A 17,625-nucleotide genomic window follows, 5' to 3' on the forward strand; every position below is an offset into this window, starting at 1 on the left:
GCTTTTGACCTTACGACAGCCTAGGCACAAACATGGGCAGAAGAAATGAACTCCAGTGGTGACGTGAGAGTGACTGCTTTAGAAATTAAGGTAGCATTTGACGTAGTGTGGCATTAATGAGCCCCAGCAAAACTGGAATTAACGGGAATCAGGCGGAAAAACCTCCGCTGTGTGGAATCATGCTTAACATAAAGGAGGATGGTTGTGATTGTTGTAGTTTAATCATCTAAATGCCAGGACATCACTTTACGAGTTACTCAGGGTGATTACCTAGGCCAAAACATATTCAGCTCCTTCATTAATGTTGCCCCTTCCATCAGAGGGTGAGAAGTGGAAATATTCACTGATGATTGCACAATGTTCAGCACCATTCGCAACTCATGAAACACTGAAGGAGTCCATGTCCAAATTTTGCATCACTTCTCACGATAAGTAAAACCCAGAAATAACTGGAAATCAGGAATTAGGAGGGAGAGATGAACTCAAGAATATTGCAATCAGTAGCAAAGTGTTACTTATCGAATTGATGACCCTTTGGCCTGACAAATAGTGGGGTCCTGATGGACTTCAAACTAGGGTCTTTAAAGAAGTGGCTGGTGGAATAGTTGGTGTGTTGGTATTAATTTTCCAAAATTATCTGGAATCAGGGAAGGTGTCGTGAGATTGGAAAACAGCAAGTGCAAGGAACTTATTCAAAAAGGGAGGGAGACAGGAAACAGGAAACTACAGGCCACTTAGCTTAACATTTGTCATTGGGAAAATGTGGGTATATATTATTGAATATGTGATGGCAGGACGCTGAGGTAAATTCATTGCAATTCCACACAGTCAACATGGGTTTGTGAGAGGGAAATGATGTCTAACCAATTTAATGGAGTTCTTTGAAGGAGTTGCATGTGCTGTGGATCAAGGGGAACTGGTAAATATACTAAAGTAAGATTGGCAGAAGGCATTTGATAAGCTGCCACATCACAGGTTATTGCGATAGTAAAAAGCTCATGGCGGAGGGTGTGACATATGGGCATGGCTAGCAGATTATCAGGCTAACCGGAAACAGAGGGTAACCATAAATGGATATTTATTTGATGTTTGGAAGGTTCTAGCGAGCAGTTTGCTACAGGGATCAGTACCGAGGACTCAACATTTTCCAATTTATATAAATACCTTTAATGGAGGGGCTGAAGGTATGGTAGCTAAATTTGCTGATGCCACAAAGGGAGCAGGGGCAAGGGTGATATGCGTTCGACAATGAATGCACCCGAGGAATGCAGTCATGGGGTATCACAGTCCTAAACTTTTTGGAAATTTGAGCTAATGGGAAAGCAGCAAGGATGTGACGAAGAGAGCAATGTCAACAGATTGTGTTCATTGTCCTCCTCCTGGCATCAGTTGCTGAAATTTGTAGACTGCGCTCATGGGCCAGCCCTTCAATGGACCTCGGTTCAGAGTCTGAGACGTTGTATCTTGACGTGGAGACAGTGGAACAGGTCCCTGGGCACAACGTGCAATTTGGAAACTGATCATTAACATTCAATGAGGTGCCCGCAGGAGCGAAGGGGCTTCACAGAATGAAAGCCCAATGTGATTGACTAATTATTGTTGAATCAGCTCTGCAGGTGTAGTTTTTAGCGCGATTCCAACAAAATGGTTTCAAAAAGGAACGACAAGCAGCTGGAGATGTTTGCTTATTGCACCACATTATTATTTGCATTGGAATCAAAGCTGCTGATGGAAGTTCTTTGTTCATGTGAGTGTATCTAATAGCAATGATATGGTGATTAGCCAGACGAGAGCAGGTTTAGGATGCTTTTAAATCAGTGCTCCTTCAAATTCCGAATCTCGGCGCGTCCACTGGAGCTGTGGATTCAACACAACTGGCTTCAGTTTTTCTCAACCATAGGATGTGCATTCATTCTTCCAATAGAGCACATTTACTATCCTTTTCTCGCAGCAGTTGGAGTTCCTGGTGAGTTTTTATTTCATCTGTTAATGATGTATAATTGTGCTGATGCATGTGACAATATTTCGGTCGCCTCATTTTTCCCCCCTCAGCTCTTTGCTCTGTTCAATTTGTGCATGATGAAATGAATTCAATCATTTTTTCTTCGCTCTTTTAATCTCCCCATAAGATTTGAAATTGTCTTTGCAAACCCAACTCTGATGATGCAACTGGATGAGCCTCGGCAGTAAATGTACTGGGAACACATTGCTGGCCGAGGAACTATTATCTGACCATCAGGGGCTAATGTGGTTTCTTATCGAGCAAGGAAGCAGTTCTGAAACATTTCTTCACAAACGTGCTTCGAGCGATCCATAATTAGAAATCACATGGTCTCTGTATTACGAGGCCGAGATCAGGAATCTCTCCCAAATCATGGTATTCAGTTTAACTGGGCCTTCATTATGTTTATGGTTTATACCCCGGATGAAATGTTATTTCATTATGTGTGAACCTGACACAGGTCCAGGTGTCTCCCAGAGTCATAGACCCATAGATTTATTACAACAGGGAGGAAGGTCATTCGACCATGGAGTGCATACTGGTTATCTTAAAGTAACGCATTTAAACCCTGACTCCGGTGTTTAACATTGAGCCTTTCAGATTATTTGCCTCAGTAAATGTCCTTTTGTAATAATTCATTCTCTCCGCTGCCACCATCCTTGGTATGTGAGTTCCAGGTCATTACCACTCACTGCATGAAGTAGTCTTTGTACCTCAGTCACAGGGGCTGAATGCCCATTGCCTCACGTGTCTATGCCTACCACGATTTTGTCAATCTCCAAGAACGCTTTCCACAATAGATTTTCTTCACTGAAAACAATCATAGTTTCTCCAACCAAATGCTTTGGTTAGGTCATCTCTAACCGCTTATATTCGAGAAAGGAAAGCAGTCTGTTAACTCCTTCACAATAAAAATAATCATTAATTTCCTTATAAATCATTTTTGCAGCTTCTCCAAAACTCCCATATGCAAACAGCACTCCGCGTGTCGTCTAACCAAGATTTGTCAGAAGCTTTAACATAGATTGCCCTCTTTTCAAATGTATCTTTTCAGAGATGTCATTCCAGATGCTGCGTTATATTCATGTAATGCACTTATGAACATGGACCTGCAAAGTTAGTGAATTATTTCTATAGTGAACAAGGACCACTTTGGTTCTCCATGATACTAATAATATGACTTTGACGGTTTTTTTACTAAAATGCAACATAATATATGTATCTGCATTTAACTACATTCTGCAATTATATGTACAATCTCCACGTTTATTAGTTTGAAGAATTAGTTTGATGCCTGGTCCTAAGTTGAAGAGACCAGCCAGTAATTGAGAATGAAACGGGGCTCTGAGAGACTCAGAGTGTTGTTTGTTATCCTTCTGAATGATCTACCTCAATTTGTTTTTATAAACTTGGATGGAAATACTGAATTATCCCCAAACTCTAAAGCCATCTTTGTAGAATCAGCGTTTTAGAATTCACTGTTGAGATTAATCACTAACTTTCTGTATCATTTCTCTCTCCTCTCCCCACCTCTCTCTCTTTCTCTTTTACAGTTAACTTCATTGTGATGGTGACACTGACCCGGAGAAAGTGCCGTCTTTCCAAATGTTGCTACATGCTGGCAATGGTGGTGTCGGATCTACTGGTCATTATCACTGTGGTCAAATTGTTTCGGACAGATTATGAATTATACCCTGGGTCTTTACTTTCCTGTGTGCAGCGCTATTGCTGTTCTGACTCGTGCATCTAGAGATAGCTCAGTTTGGTTAACCGTTGGTTTTTCATTTGATTGCTTCACTGCCATCTGTTGCCAAAAGCAGAGAACTAAATATTGCACAAAGCAAACTGCATCTGTAATTTTAGCAACGACGTGCATTCTGCTCAGTTTCAAAAGCGCTGGTTGGTATTTTATATATGAACCTGAGGAGATAATTGACAATACACCGTGTTCTTGTTCTATTAAGCCAAGCTGTTTCATTGAGCTTGGGTGGGTGGCCTTTGACTGGTTTGATAAAATTTAAACACAATTGCTCCCATGTGTTCTAATATTACTGCTAAATACTCAGACACATACTAGTAGCAAGCAAAGTCCATGAAGCACTGAGGGGCCAAAATAAGGGAGAGAGCCCCAGTGACCCAGAGATGGAGAGCTGAAGGAAGTCCATTATTTTACTTTTCACAATTTCAGGCAGCTTAAATCTCCTGTGGCTGCCATATGTTGCAGAATTCTTATACTAAAGCATTGCAGGAACAACTCTCTTAGATTACTCTTTTGAGCGTATCGGGTTTATGCTGCAGAATTTAAGTTCCTGCACAAATACCTGTATGAACAGGTTCAAGAACGTGTTGATATATCTGATTCTGGTGATTGTTAAATTGTTTAAGAATAAAAACATTGATCTCCGTACAGAGGAAAACCAGCCGTTTCCATGTCATGTTGTGCAATATAACCGAGATGCAATATAGAAAGATAATAAATCTTTAGACTCTTGTTACCCAGTTTGTTTGGATAATCCTCCAATTGTTCCCAGCTGCAGTGAAGTGATTTTGTTGAGATTCTGCTCAGTTATTTTTATTTTGTCAATGCTCCCACTGCGTGCAACAAACTCGGTGTCAAATTCATCAAGATGCCTGTTATAAACCGAAATAGGGAGAGTTGTGCTGTGGTTCAGAGCGCTGGAGCCAGCAGTTCACTGTTAGATTTATTAATTGTTTTAGAATGGGAAGTTTGCTCACACATTTATAGCAATCGGGATATCAAACTGAAGGGAGCCCTCGATTTGGGACACATGAGAGATTTCTGAACAGTTTCATCCCCTTATGGGCTGTGTTCGTTGTGCACTCTACAATGTACCAGGTGTTTTGATTCGGCTTACTATCTTCCTCTGAAGAGGCTGTGAAACAGCCTGGACTCGCATCTTTTGTCAGTGTTTTGTCTCTTTTAATCGTTTGATCAATGAATGAATTTTAAAAAGGGTCAACGCCTTTTCTCCAATCCGTTTCGCTGCCTTGTGGTTAAAGTGATGCAAGTCCACCCTATGCTGGCAGCTCACCGCTGCAACAGGCGCTGCTTTTTGCCAGTCTCAGAGAAGTTCAGTTCCTGTATGCCTGCATCTGTAAACAAACGGATGAAGAGTGAATATTGAACAATACTCTAAGGCATTGAAGATTGCAGCAGGGTGCACAGCTGGTTTGGGTGGTGCATTCGCTCTTTTACCACCTGACCCTGGAAATGAGCTCGCTCCTCAGTCCGCATTGGAGATATTGGCTGGAGATAGTAGTTGTGGATTATTTCAGTCTGCAAGGTGCACATTTGGTTCGGTTATCAGACTGTAATCCCATTCAGAATGGGAGTAGATAAACTTTGTTGTACTCTGTTACTCCTCTGCAATACATTGTCAATGCTTAACCCGACACATTGGATTTTGCTAAAGGTGTTTATTAATTATGTTCCAAGATAGTTTTCTCAATTTCTCACACGGATTCTTTGCCCTAGAGGAAAAAAAAATGAAAACACAAACAACGTATGGGGGAGAATTTATTTACACATTCTTACAGCCTTTATTCACATTGTGTCCGTGCTGGCCCAGAAGTGAAGAGCTCTGCAATCTATTGCCAATTTGCAGCTCTTGGTCTGCACCCCTGTAGGTTATGGTGAGGCAGAGAGACAATCTGACTTGGAAACCAAACGCACTACCTTCACTTTTGCCCTTCATTTACCCTGCCATCCACAAACATCAAATAAAGCTCCAACAGAATTGCCAAGGAAAGTTTTACTTTTATAAATCAGTGATGACTCTGCTGAAACTGGTGACCCTTCCCCAACGCACAATAAACAGACAGCGGCTGAATGATATCCCAGTTATTTCTGGAAATTCTTAACAACAACAGGGCACAGTCTGGGGAAAGTGATCCTGTTCCAAAGGTGGTATGTGCTGCTGCTATCTAATATCAATCTCACGCACACACACACTCAAACACACATACTCCCTTAGACGGACACATATGCACTCACCCACATTCATGCATACACAGTCACACACACTCACTCACACACATACACTCGCATAGACTGACACCGTCACACACACTCAGCCATTTTCATACACATACACACAATCTCGGAGACACACACAGACAAGCACACGCACACTTGTAAACAAAGATACACACACACACACAGAAAAAACATTGTTACCAACGTGTATCAACACACATCTTTTTTTCACACAGACACACACTCACTCACACACATACTGTCCCATAGACAGACACACTCACCCACAATCAGATACACAAACAGATACTAAGACTCACACGCACACTGCCACACACATTCATGAACACACACACATTCATATATGCATTCACACAAAGACATACTCACCCACACAGGCACAGACAAACACTGGCACACATAGTCACACACACACGCATTCTTACATACACATACAAACACAGACACACACAACCACACAGACACTTACACAATTTCACACAAACACAAAGACACATACACACATTCGCATGATCACACCCTCACTCTCTCTCTCACACACACACACACACACACACACAAACAGAGAGAGCAGGCAGAGTTAATGTCAATCTCACTCTAGTCAACCCAGGTAATTTATTAGAAGAATAACACAAACAGAGTTGAAACCCTCTTGCATACTTTCTCTTTACTGATCTATCTCTCTGCTGGACACTTTCAGAATCAGACTCACACACACCTTTACCAGTGTACCCTCTGCTGGATGATGTCAGAATCACACACACGCACGGAAATATATATATATATATATATATATATACGCTTTTACAATTCTTCAGACAGAGGGGGACAGATAAACTGTGATCTGATTCAATGGCCGCACCAGCTCCAGGGAGGAACTCAATGGCTTCATACCTTCTCCAATGTCCCGAGAGAATTAGTGGGTCAAACTATTAAAAGACAAACTGAGAAGTGATTTAAGGGGATATTTCACACACAAAGTGAGTATTATTGGGAATGGTTCTCTGGGTAACAAGTATAGGAGACATGGGCAGGGAGAGGGCTGTGAAGCCAATGTAAGGAACACATATTTAGGAAAATTGGAAGGCCAGTTACTTTCGGACACTCTTCCCTCCTAAGTTGTTCTTAAAAGCCTACAAGTTTAACCCCAGACTGCGAACGTGATAGTAAAACAAAAGTCAACAGCTATGTGTCCATCAGGGACCCCTGGTGAAAGAAGAGTCACCTTTTTAAACCATAGCTTAAGGAGTTGCTGTTGCCAGGCTGGAGAATCTGGATGGCTGTTTGAAAGCACCTGGCCTGAGAGAAGAATTCACTGAACATGTTATTACTTTTGAACTCAGCTTCAGTGTGTGTGTGTGCATGTGTACATGTGTATGTGTGTGTGTGTGTATGTGTGTGTGTGTGTGTGTGTGTGTGTGTGCATGTGTGCATGTGTGTGTGTTTGTTTATGTGCATATGCGTGTGTGCATGTTTGCATGCTTGTCTGTTTGTTTATATGTGTGTGTGTGTGTGTGTGTGTGCATATGTGTACATATGTGTGCACCTTGGAGACAGGCTGCATAAGGAAGACTCACTCTCTCCCTCTTATATTTCATGCAGATCAGAGTGAGCTCACGCTCTGTCAGAAAATTCTCAAAGGATAGCTGATCTATATTTTGAAAGTCTCTAAATTGTGACCAGCGAGGGTTATCAAAGACAGTACAGCACCAAGCATCCACCTGAAAGGACTTCCATATCCACTGTAACCATAAACTTGTTAGATCAACAGAGTCGAGACATTTTACACCTTTATCCTTTTTAAAAACGCCCCCATACTTCAGTCTCTGCAGATACCCTGTTTACATTCTCCAGTTTTGTCTTTGTGAGTGTAAGGATATTAGGATATCTCTTTTTAAAGAAGATGGAAAATCGTTGAACTTCCAAATTACAAATTGTATGTTAACCAGTTTGTAAATTATTTCTTTAAAAAAGCTTGTTTGATAATAAAACGATTATTTTGTGTTTAATAAAAGAAGGCTGGTTAAAGTATATTTATTCTGAGTAAAGCAGTAACAAAGGTAAACAACTGCCCAGTTTGGTGAGGAAATTAAACATTTTCACTATTATTGTGATCTGTGGAGAAGTGGAGCTGGAATTGAAAGTGCACAACACCCTTCATGACCCGTAACCACCACCACCCCCCCCCCCCCCCCCCCCCCTTGAACTATTAAATTAACAATTGTTGCCCTATTTGAGGAGCATAGAAACTTATCGTGTATTCAAGCTGAGTTTGCCGGAATGACCTTTTCCATCTACATCTTGTAACAATTGCCTCCAAATTCACTTTGACAACATCTATCTAGAATATATTTTTACAGCAGAATAAGCCGATATTAATTTGGCAACATATCTATCCGTTAGGAACAGGAATCACAATAGATAATCAGACCAGAGTTTAATAACCAACCCAATCACCCTGTCATCATCACATCAAAGTTTCCAATCTGGCGTTTTAATATTTATGTAATTTAAGCTGTCATGGAAATATACCATATCACTGAACCATCACCTCCATTTTACTCGCACATTTGACTGATCTTCCAATGTGGGGGTGGGGGGGAGGGGTGGGGTGCGGGGGGGGTTGGGGGAGGGCGGGTGGTATTTTTGTTAACGCTTGCGAATGATTAATTTCGTGAGCTGACCTATTTTAGGCGCAGCCGACAGGTTGTGCTGTAAGCAATATAGACGCTAACATTTACTTGGAGTTGTACTATAAGAGGACTACATCTAAAGTTAATGAGGATATAGCTGGGGTGTTGGACTGAAGGCCTCATTCGTTGATCCAACGCAGTCGTGACCGGCAGCAGGACCACTTTCTGCGCTGTAAGTGGCTGCGATTCTCTGAGTTTTGGAGGTAAAGGCCACTGAAATGCATTATCGAGGAGGCAGCTGGATTGTAAACAATTACCTTTAAAGAGTAAATGCAACCATGTTCACTCCCAAGATACAACCAGTGAGATCAACTTGTCCACTAACACTTCAGTTTAGATATTAAAGCAGCCAAAATCGCAGCCATTGCAGGAGCAACCTTCTCATTCCTTAACCCAATTTCAACGCCTTACAAATTCGCTCTCTAAATATCTTTGTAACTTGGTCTCAGAGATACTCTGATTGCACCTGGTGTGATACATTAAAATAAAAGGAATAGCAAGGCTAACAATTCATTTCAATACTCTTTCAATATAGTGGCAGTTTGGACACAGATGCGTTGCAAAGGTTACTTGAATTATATACTGCACATATGTTGCATAATAATGTACAATGCAGTCATAAACACCATTACAAGACAGTAGAAACCTGGAGAGGCTGGAGTGGAAATGCAGGCGATATTTCTTCGTTAGAATGGAGGCCATCAGGAAAGAATTTCGTTTCCATTTCGGGCATAATCGCAAAATTGCGTCGAGTGTGCACCAGAATTTTCGCCAGTGGGTTTTCAGATTTTCAAGCCATCCGAGGAAACGTCCTAAAAGACGTCATGCCTGGCAAGAAGCCTGTGAGCAAACTCTTTCCTCGCCCATCAGAGTGTGGGATCGTGGTTAAAGGCCAGGCGAGTGTAACATTTCTGTGGAGTGAATGCAAATCATAATGTGTTCACATAACCCACACCATCATCATTGGATAGGACGCGGCCATTCAGCCGTTGCAGTCCAGTCAAGTAGATGCTGACTGATATGTACTTTAACTCCCAGCTAACCGCCTTAGTTCCCTAACTCTTTGTCCCCTTACATAAGAAATATCTCTCAATCTCATTTCTGACAGTTTACATCAATCCCCAGCTTCACCAGCTTTCTGGGGGAGCGATTTCCAGATTTCCAATCAGGTCTTCCTGCCCACACGGCTGAAGGGCCTCGCTCTATACTGAAGGTTCTATACCCTTGTTTCGAATCCCCCACCAGAGAAAACATTTCCTCTCCATCGACCCTTTTGAATTTTTTCTTCATTTAAGCCCATCGATTCTATCGCTCATTAATCTTAAAAACTGGAGTCTGTGTTCTGCTGTGGAGCTCACTCTGAGTTTTCTTCACTAGAATCGTACAATAACATCTATTAATTGTAAAACTTTGATTAAAAATCAGTTAAAAATATCCACGCCTTTATGGTAACGCTGCTTCCAATATTTTACCTCTTCACCCTGTCGGTGTTCTCTGGAATCTGTCAGTTTCTTATCAATGCTAATGTTGCCTGTGAGAAAGGGAAATACAAACCGAGTTTAAATAGCCACATTTCACACTGAACCGCTGAAAGTGTCAATAACCCATTGATAAATGGATAGATTGAGAGCGCCGTGAAGTTTTAGCGTCTCCCAACAATCGCCACCTGTCTGCCGGTTCCTGCAGCTCCTTTTCCCAGCGACAATGATCAGCTCCAGAAGTAGAAGCGCCGCCGACGTCACACTCGCCGGAAGCGGTGAATCTGCAAGATATAAACTTTCATTAAAGAAATTGTGGAAAATAATTAGAAAATTTTTGAAAAAATTCTCAATGTGTAATTTCAGCCTAAAACGAAAACAGATTTTCATATTTTACCATCCTGGAAAAGAGCAGAGATCTTAAATAACACTGTTTAATAGAGAAATAGAGAGAACGAGAGTAATAGGTAGAGGAAAGCTGGAATAGAACGCTGTTCAAGTAGGACATGAATGGTCTGATAGAGAGATACATTATACAGTGCCGTTTCACCAGGATAGAAATAAATAAATTGATGGCTTGGGGAAATAGAAAGAAAGACTTTTAGATTATATCTATATATGTATATAGAGAGAGAGATAAATGTAGAAGAAATGTTATGGTGCACCATTGAACCAGCACAGAAATTGACAAGAGAATAGACAGATAGTTATAGATAAAGAGTTCAATAGATACAACAATAGATGGGGACAGAGCGCGACAGACAAATAGAGAGAGAGCGAAAAAGAGAGGGAGGGAGAAACAGGCGGACAGAGAAGGAGAAAGGAAGAAAGAAACAGACAGAGATGGAAAGAACAGAGAGAGAGAGACAGTTACAAACAGGCTTATACCACACCTGCAGGTTGGTTGTTAAAATTAAAATACATAGGATAGGAGTTAATGTACTGGACTAACGATTGGTCAACAGGCAGAACACAGCGGGTAGGAATAAAGTGGCCATTCCCGCGTTGTCAGTTTGTGACACGTGAGGTAACACAGGGATCCGTACTCGGGTCCAGCTGTTCACAACATATATCAATGATTTGGAAGTGAGAGCCAAACGTCACATTTCAAAATTCTCCGATTACACAAGGCTCGGTGTTGTGAAGAAGACACTTCAAGAGGATTTAGACATTTAAGTGATTGGGCAAGGATATGGCAGATGTAATATAATGTGGGCAAATGTGAGGTTCTCCTCTTTGGTAGGAGGAACAGCTGCCCAGAGTTTGTCTTAAACAGCAAGTAAATAAAAAGTGGAGATGTACAAAAGAATCTGTGTGATTTTGTCAATATGTCACTGCAGGCTAACAAGCAGATGCAAGCAGGAAGGCTAATGGTATGTTGGCCTTTATCGCAAGTGGATTTCAGTACAGAAGTAGCAAAGTCTTTTTCAATTCCATGGAACATTGGTTAGGCTGCACCTGGAGCACTGTATGTAATTTTTTGCGCCTTAACTTAGGAAGGATATCATTGCCACAGAGGGAGCGCAACGAAAGTTTACCAGGCCTGTTTTCGGGATGGAAGGATTCTCCGATGAAGTGAGATTGGGGAGTAGAGGCCTGCATTCTGCAGAGACTCGAAGCATGAGAGGTGATCTCATTCAAACCTACAAAATACTGAAAGGGATAGAGAGGGAAGATGCAGGGAAAATGTTTCCCTATGAGAGATTCTCGAACCGGAGTTCACAATTTCAGAATAAGGGGGAAGCCAGTCAGGACCAAGATGAAGATTTTTCTTTTTTAAACAGAGGAGTGTGGATCTTTGGAATTCTCTGCCACGGAGTGCTGTGGAAAGTGAGTCATTCAATGTGTTTAGAGATTGACAGGTTTCTAACCAACAAAGATGTAAAGGGATTTGGCGATAGTGCATTGACGTGCATGATCAGCCATGATGCTATTGAATGGTGGAGCGGGCTCGATGGGCTGAATGGCCTACTCCTGCTCCTATGTTCCTATGACAGATAAAGCTGAATTTAGGGAGAGCTGTATATATAGAGAGAGGGATGGATAAACAGATCAACCGATGCAGCATACATCTTGTGCCACCCTAGGACAGAAAGAGTTGGAATAAAAGAGGGAGAGAGAGAGAGTGACAGAGACACCAGGATAAACAGATAAAAAGATAGGCAAATAGATCAGATATACTCTACAGCAATTTCTAACTGAGAAGGACAGAAATGCCGTGAATATTATGTAGATAGACAGACAGTGAGGTGAATAGATAATTTAAGGCAGGCATGGGAAGACAGAGTGGTGTGGGAATGTGAACTCTCCTTTCAGTTTTACACACCGACAACTGAGCCACTGCAATCGAGTCACATCATCATGGGCTGACCAGAGGCGAGTACAAATACATAGAAGCGGGAAGATGTCACTGAGGCCCTCGAGGCTGCTCCGCCATTTAATAACATCATGACCCATATTGTACAGCAACTTCATCTTCCCTCACAGTCCCCATCTCCCTCATCATCTTAGTGTCCAAAAATCTATCTCAGTGACTGAGTATCATCAGCTCTATGGGTAGAGAGAACAGGCTGTTTTAAAATTTCAGAAAACTCCAAAAGTTTGAGAGGTCTGTGATAGGTCGATGATGAAATGATTATACATTCACAGACATACGGAAAGAGCGGCACTTGTAATTTACAAAGTTCACCACTCTCAGTACAGCCTCACATCAGCAGTAAATAGCTTGGTAAAAGGTGACTGTTAATAGCTACCTCTCTGAAATGAGATACTTGCACTGAGAATATTTTCACTGGAGTTGATTTGAATGGCGCAAGTACAGGGAGCGCCCCTGCTCCAAGTTTCCACCGAGATCCTGGTGCAACTCCTAATGGTGTCGGTCCCGTCTGACTCAATCGTCCCGGAATCGGTCTGACCCTCGATATCCCTCCCGGAAACTTCCCAGCGGACAGGAAAGGAATCGGGGGACGAGCCTTTGATCAAACAGAACAACGGGGCACTTTCCATCGAAGGAATCTCATCTTCCCGTGGGGTCAGGAGGAATATGGTGGGGGAACACTCTAACTTGTTAAATGTAACAGAAACCCCATTAACAGCTGAAACCAGGAACTTACAATTGCTGTAGAAATGCCTGCTTTAATATAATGATGATGAAATTTACCTGTATTCACTAACTGGGAGTCATTTCCAAATATTAGTGCCCTCTTCTGGTAATTACGGATTGCACAGTAATGCATTCCAGAATCATTTCTCCGGGTAAATGCAATGAGCAGTGAATAATTACCCACTTTGCCAGTAACCTCACCGGAAATTCTCCCCTGTGCTAGGAGGTGCTTGCCCGCTCTGTAAACCAGCATCGTGTCATTTCGCTCCCACCGTCTGTACCAGAGGATGAGTCCAGCTACTGAGCTCCCCATGTGGCAGCTCAGGTTAGCGCGGCTCCCCGCAGGGCATGTTTGAACCGACGGAGACTGGGGAAATACTGGCTGAGACACACTGACTGAGCAAGAGAGAAAAAAATTAGAGCCTCCACAGGTTATGGAGCTCATCCCGAATCCAACCTCTGGTGAATATGCGCAGGTAGGGAAGAAAAAGAAAACATTTCAAAATATTGGCCTTTGTGGAAAATTAAGCGCCGCCGGGCCCACAGTTAAACTCTCGCTGTATAAGCATTTGTTTGTGCCGTTCCCCACACCCCCACCGTCTACAGGCCCAGCCAGAAACCATTCACCAGTCCATTCAGTTTAATCACATACGAACTGTATCAAGGTAGTAACGTAAATAGGTTCATCAAAAGTAATTGCTCAAATATTGTTTGTTCTCTCATTCATCCTTCCTTTCCTGTTCTTCTGCGCTGACTTTGCGCACTTGATTTTATTCAAGAGATAATAATTTACTCTAATGCTCTATTTGAAACACTCTCCTCTTCTCAATGACTAAAAATGTTCATGGAGCACACTCCTATTTTTCTCTCAGGGAAGATTACATTTCTGATTAATCATCTTTATTGTTAGGAACTGAATCACAGCATTTCCTACTTTGTTGAATACATTCCTTCCTTTAAATTAAAGTGGCAATTCAGAGAAGTGCAAAGTACAAGAGGGGGCATTCCTACCTGTGCAGGCTGTTTGAACGATCTGTGCCTTTATTGCCAACTCTCCAGCCGCTCTTTCCCGCATCGCCCTGCAAATGTTTCCCCTTCATGTATTTATCTAATTCCCCTTTCGAAAGCCCCGAGTGAATCTGCTTTCACGGCCCTTTCAGGCAGAGAGTTCCACTTCACAAATCCTAACTGTGCAGGGGAGGTGATGGTTTTGTGTATTGCTGTTGCACTAGTAAACCCGATTCCCTGGGTAATGCTTTCTCTAGGGACCCGGGTTAAAATCCCGCCACTGCAGCTTTCATTCTTAAGAGGTAAATATTAGCTCAGGAACTTGGAAGAAATCGCCTCTCCCTGCCCCATTTTAGAACTTGTGCCATAGCATCATTCACATATACACGAGGGGGGCAGTCAGAGCCTCGGCTTAATGTCTCACAATGAGTAAAAGCTTCAGCTTGATTTACAAATGCTAAACCGACAGTTAGAGCCTGCATCATAGGAACGTTCAAATATTTCGAAGATTTTTGCATTTAATAAATATTTATCTTATTCTAACTCGTAATGATGGTGTAATTTGCAGAGATGTGGAGTCACTGATGAACCTCACCCTGAGTCATTGGTATAACAGGCTGGTTCTCCCTGAAATCCTGCTTCACCTTTTAAATTCTATTGCCCTCACATGCAGAGTTCACAATAAACTGACATTCGTTTCTCTCAATCAGCCTTCAGTCAAATCCCAAGTTAGACAGATCGTTTTTAAAATCCCTCTGGCAATTGACCTCATGGATGATTTGGGCTGCAGTTTGTAAGTAAATCTCGGGTGGAAGCACTACTGCGATGGAATGAAGAGCTAACTGGGCCAAGGGGAGAGACAAGGCAAGCGCGACCTATTGACCCTGCTCCAGATCAGGGGGAATTTAATATACTACAGTCTAAGTCACTTATTGTAAAACACTACGGGTAAAAAAACAGAAACTTGACACAATATTATTAAGTGACACTACATCTTTAATTTGCTCTGTGTTTCATTAATGCGTCTATTTCCCCCTATCAAACCCTGCTACCGTCCAATTAGTTCACAGCGGGATGAGAATACCCTGGGGCTCTTGTGATGTTGAAAACTCCAAATCTGTCTGGTGTAAGTTCCTCACACCCCACATTGAATCCCACTTCGAGTTTCTAAAATCAGATTGCAACGTTCTCAGGTTGGGAAAGAAGAACGCATTGCATTTTTGGGAAATTAATTGATTTGGAGTTATTGGTGCAGATAGAAAACTGCGCTGCCTATGCCCAAATTTACATTTCAAACTTTAGATGAACCCGTTGTAAAGCCAAAGACATGGAACCATTCACTGCAATTGACTGAAGGGTTATTCAAGTAATAGGCAAATAGGATATTTAGCAGAGGCGGTGGCATCGTTTATCGTCACTGGACTAGTAACCCAAGGGGTCACCGAGGGTAATGCTCTGGCGACCTGGTTTGATTCACACTGTGGGGGGGGGGGGGGTGGAATATTAATTTTTAAAAATCTAGAAATAAAAGTCCATTTCCATTAAAGTCCCGCTGGTTCGCTTTAGGGGAGCAAATTGGCCGTCTTTACCTGGCCTGCCCTGCATATGATACCAGCAATGTGGTTCAGTGTTAACCACCATCTGTAATGACCGAGTGAACCACCCAGATGTATGAACCTGCTACAAATTCTAAAACCTGACGCGCCATCCAGCATCGACCAGAAAAGGCAACGCAGCAAACTCAGCCCTGCCCAAACCCTGTACAATTCCCCTAACTAACATCTGGCAGCCGCCTCGCAGTTGGTCAAGCAAGAGACAGGCAAAGCCATATTCACGGATTCATGACTCACAGATAAAGTCCAAGACAGCATCTTTACCCATCCCTGGGTACGTCCTGTGCCACCGGCAGGACAGGCCCAGCAGAAGTGGCGGCATGGCTGTATAAAGTCGGGGCGGATTTGCCCTGGGTAGTCCTCAGTGTCGACTCCGGGCCGCAGGAAGTCCTCAGGGCATCAGGTCAGACATGGGCAGAGCAAACTGCTGCTTGGTCAATTCATTCGTTTCTGGAATTCCCACAGGAGAAGCGATCGGATTATAATCTCAAATCAGCAAAAGCCGTGCTGGAAATTCTCTGCAATGCTCCTAAGTGAGAGATGCCAAGGATTCTTGAGGGGACTGAGGAGGGACACGGACACTGGGAGGCAGGAACACGTTAAATTCCTTCCGATGAGAAGAGCCTGATGGAGTGAAATACTGTCAGAATGTGTTCTGAAATGAGCTGACAGTGTTGTTCCTTACTGAGTGTCTGAACTGTTCTGCAGAACTGCTTGACCTTGAATAACAAAGAAGTGAGTCAGTAAAACTGGCCGCAGAGAGAGAGACTGGGCAGCAAAGAGGCGCATTGGCTGTGACCGCGGCTGTTTACTGCGACTCTCAGAAAGGTGCGTCGCTCACAACCCATTCCGGGCCTGTGTAAAACACATAGAGGGGAGGAAATCACTGACCCACATTCTGAAAGCTTTATTCTTGCGATGGAAAATGCTGGTCGAGGCAGAAAATTTAGGTGGTTTTCCTGTTATTGCAGTTGAGGCGTGTCATGTACAAAGCTTCCTGCAGAGGCCAAAGATTGAGACCAAATTTTAAACTGCAGACGGAAGAGGCTTTGCCACCCACGATAGAGTCGACGGAACAGAACAGGCTGGTACACATTGACCTCACTGATAGTGTCCACATCGCTGTGACTGCTGGCTGCTGCTTATCTGCAAAGCCCGGCGTTTGAATCAAATGAACTGATCCTCGATGTTATTCAAAAACGATGCGCTCCCTTTACCTGTGGAGAACGTGCATTGCAGTTTAATATCGACACACACGCATCACTGCAAAGCCTCCCCAAGGCTGACACCGCCGAGAAGGACAAGGGTGGAGGTGCAGTGAACACCACATACTCCTATTACACTCCAAGCCCCACAGCAGCTTCATTTAGAATTATATCTTTTTCTTTCTTGGGTCTGGGTCAAAATCCAGGAACCCCCTTCCAAACAACATTTTGGGGTGTACCTGTACCACATGAACTTAAACTGTTCAAGAAAGGGGTTCGCTTCCACCTTGACAATGGGCAATTCGGCTTGGGCAATAAATGCCCCCTAGCTGGCGAAACTCACATCCCAATATCAAATAAAAATAAAGGAAGAGACACTTGCGTTCAAGAAAAATGAAGGGATCTGTGTGTGTGTGTCATATTCTGAGAAACGTTTCGCTCACTGTCTCTCAGCTCCACTCCTCTAAAGCATTTTCTCAGTTCAGATTCTGGGAGATTTCCTCTC

General features: G+C 42.8%; 1 long non-coding RNA gene across 1 annotated transcript; it reads right to left on the reverse strand.

Annotated features, from left to right (window-relative positions):
- Positions 1-10,191: 10,191 nt before the first annotated feature.
- LOC121274458 lies at positions 10,192-16,176 on the reverse strand. The gene is made up of 3 exons (XR_005942259.1): positions 16,153-16,176; positions 10,380-10,475; positions 10,192-10,244 (listed from the first exon to the last, which is right to left on the reverse strand). It is a non-coding gene; the product is annotated as an uncharacterized LOC121274458 (long non-coding RNA).
- Between the last annotated feature and the right edge of the window lie 1,449 nt (positions 16,177-17,625).

The sequence above is a fragment of the Carcharodon carcharias genome (genome assembly GCF_017639515.1).
Source record: "Carcharodon carcharias isolate sCarCar2 chromosome 36 unlocalized genomic scaffold, sCarCar2.pri SUPER_36_unloc_5, whole genome shotgun sequence".
Taxonomy (NCBI): Eukaryota; Metazoa; Chordata; class Chondrichthyes; order Lamniformes; family Lamnidae; genus Carcharodon; species Carcharodon carcharias.